The sequence below is a fragment of the Symphalangus syndactylus genome, chromosome 9 (assembly GCF_028878055.3).
Source record: "Symphalangus syndactylus isolate Jambi chromosome 9, NHGRI_mSymSyn1-v2.1_pri, whole genome shotgun sequence".
NCBI classification, from domain to species: domain Eukaryota; kingdom Metazoa; phylum Chordata; class Mammalia; order Primates; family Hylobatidae; genus Symphalangus; species Symphalangus syndactylus.
In genome coordinates, this window is record NC_072431.2 from 115,487,242 (window position 1) to 115,500,120 (window position 12,879).

Sequence of the window (12,879 nt, forward strand, 5' to 3'; positions counted from 1 at the left end):
AAATTGGATGGTAGAACTAATGCTAAAAATCAAGTCTCAAGAATTCCAGTTCTTTTTTCACTAACATGGAGGTTTTAACATGTATTTCCTGAAACCTGTAGTTCCTTGGAGGTACTGCAGAAGCTGTGGAGATGACAGGGATGAAAAATCAGAGCTCTGGACCTACCTCTTCCTCAAAAATAGCAGCAATGATTTATATATATTTTTTAATTATACTTTAAGTTTTAGGGTACATGTGCACAATGTGCAGGTTTGTTACATATGTATACATGTGCCATGTTGGTGTGCTGCACCCATTAACTCTTCATTTAACATTAGGTATATCTCCTAATGCTGTCCCTCCCTCCTCCCCCCACCCCACAAAAGGCCCCAGTGTGTTCCCCTTCCTGTGTCCATGTGTTCTCATTGTTCAATTCCCACCTATGAGTGAGAACATGCAGTGTTTGGTTTTTTGTCCTTGTGATAGTTTGCTGAGAATGATGGTTTCCAGCTTCATCCATGTCCCTACAAAGGACATGAACTCATCCTTTTTTATGGCTGCATAGTATTCCGTGGTGTTTTTGTGCCACATTTTCTTAATCCAGTCTATCATTGTTGGACATTTGGGTTGGTTCCAAGTCTTTGCTATTGTGAATAGTGCCACAATAAACATACGTGTGCATGTGTCTTTATAGCAGCACGTTTTATAATCCTTTGGGTATATACCCAGTAATGGGATGGCTGGGTCAAATGGTATTTCTAGTTCTAGATCCCTGAGGAATTGCATCACGCTACTTGAATTCAAACTGCACTACAAGGCTATAGTAACCAAAACAGCATGGTACTGGTACCAAAACAGAGATATAGATCAATGGAACAGAACACAGCCCTCAGAAATAATGCCACATATCTACAACTATCTGATCTTTGACAAACCTGACAAAAACAAGAAATGGGGAAAGGATTCCCTATTTAATAAATGGTGCTGGGAAAACAGGCTAGCCATATGTAGAAAGCTGAAACTGGATCCCTTCCTTATACCTTATACAAAAATTAATTCAAGATGGATTAAAGACTTAAATGTTAGATCTAAAACCATGAAAACTCTAGAAGAAAACCTAGGTAATACCATTCAGGACATAGGCATGGCCAAGGACTTCATGTCTAAAACACCAAAAGCAATGGCAACAAAAGCCAAAATTGACAAATGCGATCTAATTAAACTCAAGAGCTTCTGCACAGCCAAAGAAACTACCATCAGAGTGAGCAGGCCATCTACAGAATGGGAGAAAATTTTTGCAATCTACTCATCTGACAAAGGGCTAATAACCAGAATCTACAATGAACTCAAACAAGTTTACAAGAAAAAAATCAAACCACCCCATCAAAAAGTGGGCGAAGGATATGAACAGACACTTCTCAAAAGAAGACATTTATGCAGCCAAAAGATATATGGAAAAAATGCTCATCATCACTGGCCATCAGAGAAATGCAAATCAAAACCACAATGAGATACCATCTCACACCAGTTAGAATGGCCATCATTAAAAAGTCAGGAAACAACAGGTGCTGCAGAGGATGTGGAGAAATAGGAACACTTTTACACTGTTGGTGGGACTGTAAACTAGATTTATATTTTTTAAATGCCAGACTGCTTTGAAAAGTTTCTTATGAGAAAAAAAGTAAAAAAAAAAAAAAAAAAAAAAAAAGAAAGAAAAAAACAGAAAAGAAGGAATATCTGACTAAAGTTAAAAAAAGTTTCAAACTCTTGTAAATAAACCATTTATATAGTAATCTTGTTCTCAAAAAGGAAGGGAAAGAGACAAAGAAAAAAAAACCGTTGTGACCTTCTAAGGATAATCTTGGACCAATGGATAAACTCATATATGCTAAAATCCAAATCTGGGGATTTGATCAGTTTAAATCTAAATGAATAAAAAGTCCTTAAAACCAGTAAGTAACTACTTTTAACATCCCAATATGTATTTTGCAGCTCTCAAGGAAGGCTGCATCCTTCCGTGGTGTGAAGTAGATTGAGAATGCCCCCGAGGAACCTAGTTTTGTGAAGGTAAAGAGGCTTTTCAGTAAACTAACAAGAAAGGAAAACTGGGCAGAGTCAGGAGAGGGAGCCAGAAAATACTGTAGAAACAAGGACAAGAAAGTTGAATACAGAATGCTAAGACTGAGAATGCTGGTTCCTGGTAGAAGCTAGACTAACGCTTCCTTTGCATGCTAAATAACAAGGGCATATAGCTGAGAAGAAGAGAAAGCATAGAACACTGGCTTCATTGTCATAATCCCTGTCTGGTCAACATTGATCCATGTATCACTGGACAGGGTGGGGGCAATGAAATTATTAAGCCACAGTGCTGAACACGACTATTCATTAGTGATGACATCAGCTAAGACTCGATCAGTATTTATTAGAATCTTGCAAGTCGCTACTTAACATTTTGTGTCAATAGTTTTATTTATTCATACTTATCTATCTTAGATCTCCTACCATATGCCAAAAAATTTATCACTCTGTAAATATTATCTTTAATCATCATAAGACACTATAATTGTTATCTTCTTTCTACTCACAGGGAAACTTGGGCTCAAAAAGGTTAATTTGTCCAAGGTCACATAGCTTTAATCTGTTTGTATGTTCTTTCCTCTACTATACCATGCTGTTGTATTTTCTCCACAAGACCCCTGAATCAAGTGGAAGTGCCCCCATGCTTCTGAAATGTGTAGACCAGCAGTATTAAACATATATGAAGCTACTTTATTTCTATTAATGGGATTTCATTTTCCTTTGTATCCAGAGACCCAAAGGAAACTACCATTTTACCATGAGGTAAGAATTAAAGTTAGGAAAAAATGTAATTACCAAAAGCATTTTATGACATAGAAAGGCATTTATTCCTGAATGAGTCTTTACAAAATTCTATCAAATTTTATGATCTTTAAGTATTGTAAAGGCTCAAGTCCTTTTCCATCTAGCTATGTAATAATCTTCTGCATATCTACCTCCTAGCAGACAATTAAATGTACTTTTTTAATCCACTTTTTTCCTCATGCAGAGTATCTAATAAAATCCAACACTATAATAATCACTCAAGGTTTTTAAATGCTAAGTCCTTTCTTGTTAAAAATTTTTTTAAGTATAATGTAGAGGTCTTTTTTTCCCCTCCTGTTTACCAAAGATTCAAGTCTTAACTAATCTCTAAAATAAACCTATCATTGCATAAATCTAACCTGTGCAACACTAAAATTTTGCTGGATTATACTGTATGTTAAACTATGTTTGTGGGCATTTTTTTGATAGTTGGTGTTGATTGGCAATACAATAAATATTCAGATACCCAGGGTGACTTTGCTTCCAATTCTCTTTTCCTTAATATTTAAAGCATCTTCGCTTCCTGAAATAAAAACAGCCAATAGTTGCTGAGCACTTAACATATCCTAGGCATTTAACTCATTTAAAATAGAATATCTTGACTTATCCTAACAGAAAATCTATCAAGAACATAACAATATTATTCCTTTGTTACAGATAAGGAAACTGGGTTTAAGTAATGTATCCAAGATCAAACAGTTCACAAGAATAGAGCACTGATTCAAACTCGGGTACTCTAACTCCAGTGCCCTTTCATGGCTTAGCTATTTTTCAATGTACAATTTTCACTTCCTTTAGCCCCTTCTCTTAATCTACTTTACATTTTTGTTATACCTCAAAGCTTGCATAACATCATCAACTAGAGGACAAAGTCTCTTATTCTTTTTATTATGTTACTCTCTCCTAAGATAGGACTTCACACAAAACAGGGGCCCAATAAATTGGACTAGTTAGATTATTTGTTCATTCATGAATACTTATTAAACATGTTGTAGTAATTTCTTAAAATTATTTCCTGTCTTGGCATTCATTCTGGATCTAGGTTTAACTTGCTCATACCAGAAACAGGGTTTATTCGCCCTTGACACAGTTTCTAGTCCTCTGTCTCCTCCTATCTTCTCAATATGGTTTATCTGGCTATCTGCCTTATCCAACCATCTCCTGGTGACCATCATCCTATATAATATACAGATACAAAATCCTTAACTTCCCCTACTGAGCCCCACAACCTGCATAAACTGTGCAGATATGCTTCAGTGACTACTGTCAGTCACAGCATAGTTCCATGAAACTTGTACCTGCTCACCCTCACCAACTAATTAGCACTCCTCACAGGAAACCTAGTTAGGTAATGTCCTAGACCCCAGTAAATGCTTCAGCCTGTAGATTCATCTCTCTCTGGCTCCCAACCTGCTGGTTGACCTTATTTCTTCAGGAACATTCCCATTACCTTCATCAGTATCCCTCTTCTCTCGTGGATCTGCGAGTAATAAACCACTTGTGTTATTAATATTTCATGTGTTTTTATTGTGTTGCCTTCTCTGTGTCCCCTCAGACTGACACACCCAGACCTAACTTGCCTCCTAGTCAAGGCTCTCCTAGATAGTGGCTGTTTTGGCAGGAATAAACTGGACACAGCTCAGACAAGAGCCACAAGGGCATTTGCCAGTTTGCCCCCATAAATTGTCATATTTGCCCTCATAAACAAGTTTACTACGAGAGGGACATGGGGTCATGGGTTAGACACTTAGGCATTAGGCTGTTTGCTAAGATAAAGGAGAATCTCATGAAAGACACATTGTAAAAACCCACAACCACATCCCCTGGAGCCTTGTAAGGGTAGGGCTAGAGGTTATAGCCACTCTGTAGAGAGAGACCTCAAGATGAAACTGGGGAGTAATATGATATATGTCTATGTGCAGTCACCATGATACATGATAGAGATAGAATGGTGAGCAATATAGGAATGGCCCTTTCTTACCCTCCTAAATGAATATTTTTATTTTATGACATTATATATAGATCTAGACATAGATGTAGATAGATATCTATATAGACATAGATATAGATGACTATATATATAGATACATATTAATATATATATAATCTAGGTAGTCTGCTGGTTTAGTTGGGGCACTTTTAGTAGTATGTGAAAGAAACTCAAGCAAAACTAGCTGAAATTACAATGTAACTTAATAAATTACTTTTCTTAGAAATCCGATAGGTGACTAACTTCAGACATAACTAGATACAGGGCTTCAAAAATGCCATCAAGAAATTTTCTTTCTATCTCTCCCTTTTGGAGCTGTTTTCCTCATTCTGTTTGTTTGTTTGTTTGTTTTGTTTTGTTTCAATGGTTTTTGGGGAACAGGTGGTTTTGGTTACACGGATATGTTCTTTGGTGGTGATTTCTGAGATTTTGGTGCACCCATCACCTGAGCAGTGTACACTGTACCCATTATGTAGTCTTTTATCCCTCACCTGCCTCCCACACTTCCCCCTGTTTTGTCCTTAGAAAGGGGATCACTGGGTGTGGTAGCAAGAACTTCCAGCAGCTCCCCAACTTACATGGTCCCTACCACAACTCTAGAGGTGGTTGGGGGTATGAGAAGGAAAGTAATTTTCTCTGAAAATTTCGGGCGTCATGGTAACTCTAATAGGCCATGCCTGGATCATACATTTCTCTATAAAACAATCAAAATGGCAAAACTAACTGACCATACCGTGGTAACGTGCTCATCACCCATCCCTGTGGTGGCAGGGAGGGGCAATTCCTAGAACACTGGAGACAGGAAAGCTTACATATGTATTACTGTCAAGAATACAAAAGTGTTAACTACTCCACAAATTTACTAAGCAAGAAACCGTTCTCCATCCATATCCTTCAAAGAGAGTATTCATTATACAATGATAATTGCCAACAAAAATATTTGTTTTTTAAATATATTCCCTCCTACCTCAAAAGTAAAAGTTTGGATTTTATTGCATTAGTAACTCTAATAAGCTCACCCATATTAACCTATTAGCTAAAAAAGAGACTATCCCATCAGAAATAGCAACAGACTAGTAGCTAGCCTCTAAACTAATCTATTTATTAAAATTGCTGCATTTGAAAAACATTTTATATCAATCCAAATTTGAATAAAACATTTTATTGTTTTTCCTAGATTATCTGAATTATACTCTCCTCAAACCATAGTACAGTTACAGAAAACCCTTCCTGAACTCAGTTTATACAACCTTAATTTATTGTATAAATTAAGAAGTAGCATTGCTGATTCCAAAACTTCTTTATAAAGACTGTCGCATGACAAAAAAACAAAAGATGAATTCAAAGACTGACTCACATATTAAAATACTGAAAAGTAAAGTTATACAAAATACAACTATAATGTGTACAACACACTGGGAGACAGATTAACAGGAAGTTCAGGGAATGGGGAGCAAACAGGAGGAACTGAAGTACTCATTAACTTTTTTCACTTTAAGGGACTAAATGTATAAGCAGTAAAAAACAACCATCCAGCTGATTATAGAAACATGAGGGGCAGTCAAAGTTTAAAAAAAAAAAAAACAGTGATAAGGTAGCTAAAGGGAATAACTTGAATACCGATATGAAATAAAAATAAAGAAAGTAGCTGACAAACTGGAAACGATGAGTAGGGAATCCTAAGGGAACAATGAAGAAAAGTGGGGTTTCACAAAATGTATGGACAGATTTTCTGCTACAGTCAACAAGCTCCAGAGACATTGACCTAACATTGATCCTAGTGGTTAAAATCAGAATTGAAAGCATCTAGTATCACGTTAGAGTACAGTAGGTAAGATCAACCCATGAGAAGAAAATTCCTCAAGTATTATTAGTAAAAAATTGTTAAATACTAAATTATATATGCATATTGTATGAACTTGGCTAAGTATAGATGCAATAAACACGGCAGTACATATCACCAAAATAAACAGAAAATGAAACAAGAAAACCATAATTAATAGGAGCCTCTTCTCCTTTAAGGGTTGGGATTATCATCTCAGACAGGAAGGCCTACGTAAGATGTAAAACTCATGTACAAGAAAAAAAGTTTACTAAAATTCCAGTAAAATAAAATATAATTCAGATCAGGCTTTTATTTTGCAAATCAACCTGGTATTCTTTTTTAAGTGTGGCAGAAAGAATTCTATAGGTTCATCAAAGAGTATTTCATTTCACCTCTCTTGCAGTTAAGTGGGGACATATGAATGAGTTTTGGACAGTGAAATGTAAGAGGATATGATAAATGATACTTTCGGACTTGGTCCAATAATTTCCTGGGCTACCCTTCAAGTATTTTTGTGCTTTTGTTCAGGCACCCCGAATGACTGCATGAAGCAAAGCCTCTCTGTGAACCCACAGCAAACTATAAATATTAAATGTTTATTTTATTAAACCAATGATATCAGCCTACTCTGGCCAATACACAAACATGGGCCCAGAATTTATTGAAGAAAACTGAATTTTTCTACATAAGAAACCCAGATAAATTTTGAAGAGCTAAAGAGAAACAGAAGGAAGAGTCCTGCAGTAAAACTGAAGTCCAGGGACTGATGAGGTGAACCAATCGGTGAGAAGTTAACATTGTTTGAAATGGCAAACGGGCATTTAACAAAAAGGATATCTAACATAAATTTGAGTTGTATGCTCTGCTGTGTTGCATTGCATGCTAATCCCTCTCTTGGGTGTCAAATCTTCAGTAAAGTATATCCAATGGAAAGACTTTTAAAAATATTAACTTGGGAGTGAAGGAATCTAATCAGGGTAGTGTCTCACAGGCAATATAAGGAAATAAAGGAGCAGTGTGCACAGGAGGTGAAATGTATAATGAAGATTAAGAATTTAGTAACAGCAGGAATCTACCACCTGGGGAAATGAAGAAAAATCTTACTTTTCACTTAGTTCATTATATTATAATTGTACATTTAGAAGTCTTTAATATATTTTAGATGTGATATACTCTTTATTTCTATCCCCTAATCCTTAAACAATACTTGCCTTATAGTAGGAAATCAATACATGTTTGATGAATGAATGAAAGATTTATTTCAATAGACAATGTTTAAGGAGATATCTGAATGATGATACATTTGTCCTGATAATGGCAACATTAAATTAACAAAAACATATCTGCTGGGCAATCCAAATGTAGATAATCTTTAAAACAAGGTATATCACGTCCATATAAAATTATACTCATTACTCTTCTTAATCATCTTAGCTTTTACCAGTTCTTAATATACAATTATTCCTGGAATATTCCTACAAGACATTTAAAATATTGATTATAATAGTTAAATTATTTTGACATAATTTGAAAGTACTTTCCAAGTAAAGACAAATGATTAAAAACGAATATCAACTTTCACTACTTTCCTAAACCCCATTAAAATTACAATAAAGGGACTTTTAAGATATAAACCCAGAGGACTTGGGGAGAATAGGAAAGGAGACAACAGAAACAAAATGTTCGAAGCTAAAAAGCAGACGGCTGAGAAAGAACAGAGAAAACTGAGTGCTAAGCAAGTGTTGGAGGGCAAAATCAATAGTCAACCTGATTCACACTGGAAAATTACCAATCAAGTATTGGGGGCATCAAGAATCTATAGAAACTGAAGTAAAGAGATAGTGACTAAAGTAAGAAAACCTGGTTTAACATCCGTTTAAAAGAGAGAACAGTCTTGCTGAATTCAGAAAGTTAACTATCTCTACCTACGTACCATGGCAAACACTGATACATTATCTGGAAATGGCAATTCAAAGGGCTCTCTGGACAGGAAGATGCAATTCCACTTGATGAGAAAGCGGGGCAGTTAAGTGAAAAATGAATACTGTATTCCAGGATCCTTCAGTCCTTTTGCATCACTCAGCTCCCAAAATATTGGGATCCAGGCTTTTAGTCTCCATGCTGGAGATTGGAAGAGTCTTCTCTGGAAAATATGAATAGATTTAAAAATGCTAGTAAGGCCTCCAGTTTCTTACCTGGCATGTCAGGAACATAGAAGTCAGCATTCTATCCTAACAAGAAAAAAAATTCAGAACAAATTGAAAAATAACAATTCTTCTTAGGTGTGTTAGAAAAGTGAAGTCACAGATCACACCATTGCCCCCAAAATTGGAGAGACAAGTTGATGAATACAGAGAATCACAACTTACCAGAGCAGAAACCCACCTTCATAGGAACAAGTACCAATGCAGGAAAAGCTGAACTGTAGTTCACAAATTGCTGGAGGCTCAGAATAGACAAGTATGAGAGATGAAAACTCCAGGTAGACCCATTTATAGGACGACCCTAACACTTTTGTGAGTTCTACCTCCAAGACCTCTACCAGGTTTTCAAAATGAAGATCAGAGAAAAACCTACTTTGGCTTCCTGCAAGAGGAGGAGGAAAGAAATCATTTTGAAATGCACCATAGCAACCTGTTCTTGTTAACAAAGCCTGCCTTCAAAACAATTATTTTACCAGAGCCCAATCTATTGGGTTTTTATCAGAGCCTGATTCACCGAAAGAACAAAAATATTCAACTGCAGCTGTCCTAGCTTTTCCTGTGCAGGCAGAGATTTACTCCCACTCCAGTCCCCTACAGCCATCCTGTACCATCTAATGAGGTGAAAAAAGAACAAACTGAGAAGCATTTGTGAAGTTCACAGCCTATTAGCACAGACTCTATAAAAATCTGAAGCCTAATCATAGGACTGCAGAGCAATTCCCCTACCTCACACTTTACTACCACATCACTAAAAGCCTATTGACTGCAGTTCCTTTTATCCAGTACATCATGTCCACCTTTCAAGGAAAAATTACAAGGCATACTAAAATGCAAAAACACAGTTTGAAGAAACAGAGCAACACCAGAACCAGACACAAATACAGCAGTGATGTTGGAATTATCACATCATGAATTTAAAAGAAGTATCATTAACATGCAAACAAATCTAGCAGAAGAAGTAGACAACATACAAAAATCTAATAGATAATGTAAGTAGAGAGATGAGAATTATAAAAAAGAATATTAAAAATGCTAGAGTGTACAGAAAAACCATTGTAACAGAAATGAAAACTACCTTTGATGGGCTTATTAGTAGAAGACATAACTGAGGAAATAGTATCCGAGTTTAGCTTGGACATACATAGATAGAAACTTCCAAAACTATGAAACAAAGAGAAAAGGGTGTTAAAAGAAATGGAACAGACTATCCAAGAACTGTGCAACAACTACAAAAGATATAACTCACATGTTATGGGAATGCCAGAAAGATAAGACACAGTGAAGGTAAAAGAAGCAATATTTGAAGCACTAATACATGAGCATTTCCCCCAATATGGCATCAAACTACAAACCACAGATCCAAGAACTTGACATAAATAAAAATATTAAAAGAATGATGAAGAAATAAATAACTTACCCATAGAGTAACAAAGATAAGAATTATACCCAGCTTCTTCTTTGAAAACATGCAAGCCAGAGGAGAGTGGAGTGAAATGTTTAAATTGTTGAAGAGTGTAATCCCAGCACTTTGGGAGGCCGAGGTGGGTGGATCACGAGGTCAGCAGATCGAGACGACAGTGAAACCCTGTCTCTACTAAAAATACAAAAAAATTAGCCGGGTGTGGTGGCGGGTGCCTGTAGTCCCAGCTACTCGGAGAGGCTGAGGCAGGAGAATGGCGTGAACCCGGGAGGCAGAGCTTGCAGTGAGCCGAGATCGCGCCACTGCACTCCAGCCTGGGTGACAGAGCGAGACTCCATCTCAAAAAAAAAAAAAAAAAAAAAAAAATTGTTGAAGAGAAAAAAACAACAAACTTAGAATTCTGTATTCTCAAAAAAAAATTCTTCAAATGTAAAGAAGAAATAAAGACTTTCTCAGCAAAGTAAAAATTGGGGAATCCAGAGTGACATCAACAGAAGGGCAGAGTAGGAGTCTGCTGTCTTCTTCCCCCTTTAAAAACATCACTATTGATAACAATCCACAGATAGTAGTATCTTTGTGGGAGCCTAAACATCTAGAGAGATATCCCAGCACCCTGTTAAAGCAAATTTTCAAGAATGAATACATTTAATAGAGTAAGAAGAATAGTTTCAGTTTGCTTGCATTACTCCTTCCCCCAGGCATCACAGCTCAGTGCCAAGAGAGAACTTGTATTAATCCATTTACATGCTGCTGATAAAGACATACCTGAGACTGGGCAACTTATAAAAGTTAGAGGTTTAATTGGACTTATAGTTCTAGGTGGCTGGGGAAGCCTCACAATCATGGAAGAATGCAAGAAGAAGCAAATCATATCTCACATGGATGGCAGCAGGCAAAGAGAAAACTTGTTTTTCTTATTTTTAAAGTCATCAGATCTTATGAGACTCAATCACTATCAGCACAGAAAATACTTGCCCCTATAATTAAATCACCTCCCACCAGGTTTCTCCCATGACATGTGGGAAATGTGGAAGTTATTATTCAAGAAGAAATTTGGGTGGGACACAGCCAAACCATATCATTGCACCCCTGGCCCCTCCAGAATATCATGTCCTCACATTTCAAAACCAATCATGTCTTCCCAACAGTCCCCCAAAGTCTTAACTCATTTCACCGTTAACTCAAAAGTCCACAGTCTGAAGTCCAAAGTCTCATCCAAGACAAGTCAAGTCCCCTCTGCCTATGAGGCTATAAAACCAAAAGCAAGTTAGTTACTTCCTAGATACAATGGGGATACAGGCATTGGGTCAATACAGCCATTCCAAATGGGAGAAATTGACCAAAATGAAGAGGCTGCAGGCCCCATGCAAGTCCAAAATCCAGTGGGCAATCAAATATTAAAGCTTCAAAGTGATCTCCTTTTACTCTGTGTCTCACATCCAGGTCACACTGATGCAAGAGGTAGGTGGGTTCCCATGGTCTTGGATAGCTCTGCTCCTGTGGCTTTGCAGGGTGTAGTTCCCCTCCTGCCCGCTTTCATGGGCTGGCATTGAGTATCTGCACCTTTTCCGGGTGCATGGTGCAAGCTGCCAGTGGATCTACCATTCTGGGTCCTGAGGATGATGGCCTTCTTCACATCTCCACTAGGTAGTGCCCCATGGGGGACTCTGGGTGGGGGCTCCCACCCCACATTTCCATTCTGCACTGCCCTAGCAGAGGTTCTCCATGAGAGCCCCACTCCTGTAGCAATCTTTTGCCTGGACATCCAGGTGTTTCCATACATCCTCTGAAATCTAGGTGGAGGTTCCCAAACCTCAATTCTTACTTCTGTGCACCTGCAGGCTCAACACCATGTGGAAGCTGCCAAGGCCTGGGGTTGCACCCTCTGAAGCCACAGCTTGAGCTGTATCTTGGCCCCTTTTAGTCACAGCTGGAGTGGCTGGGACAAAGGGCACAAAGTCCCTAGACTGCACACAGCATGAGGACCCTGGGCCTGGCCCATTAAACTGTTTTTTCCTCTTAGGCCTCCAGTACTGTGAAGATTTCTAACAGGCTCTGGAGACATTTTCCCCATTGTCTTGTGGATTAACATTACTTGTCATTTCTGCAAATTTCTGCAGCTAGCTTGAATTTCCCCTCAGAAAATGAGATTTTCTTTTCTCTTGCATTGTCAGGCTGCAAATTTTCTGAATATTTATGCTCTGCTTCCCTTATAAAACTAAATGCTTTTAACAGAACCCAAGTCACCTCCTGAATGCTTTCCTGCTTAGAAATATCTTCCGTCAGATACCCTAAAATCATCTCTCAAGTTCAAAGTTCCACAAATCTTTAGGGCAGGGGCAAAGTGCCACCAGTCTTTTTGCTAAAGCATAACAAGAATCACCTTGCTCCAGTTCCCAACAAGTTTGTCATCTCCATCTGAAACCACCTCAGCCTGGATTTCATTGTCCATATCATTATCAGTGTTTTGTTCAAAGCCATTCAACAAGTCTCTAGGGAGTTCCAAACTTCCCCACATTTTCCTGCCTTCTCCTTATCCCTCCAAACTGTTCCAGTCTCTGCCTGTTACCCAGTACC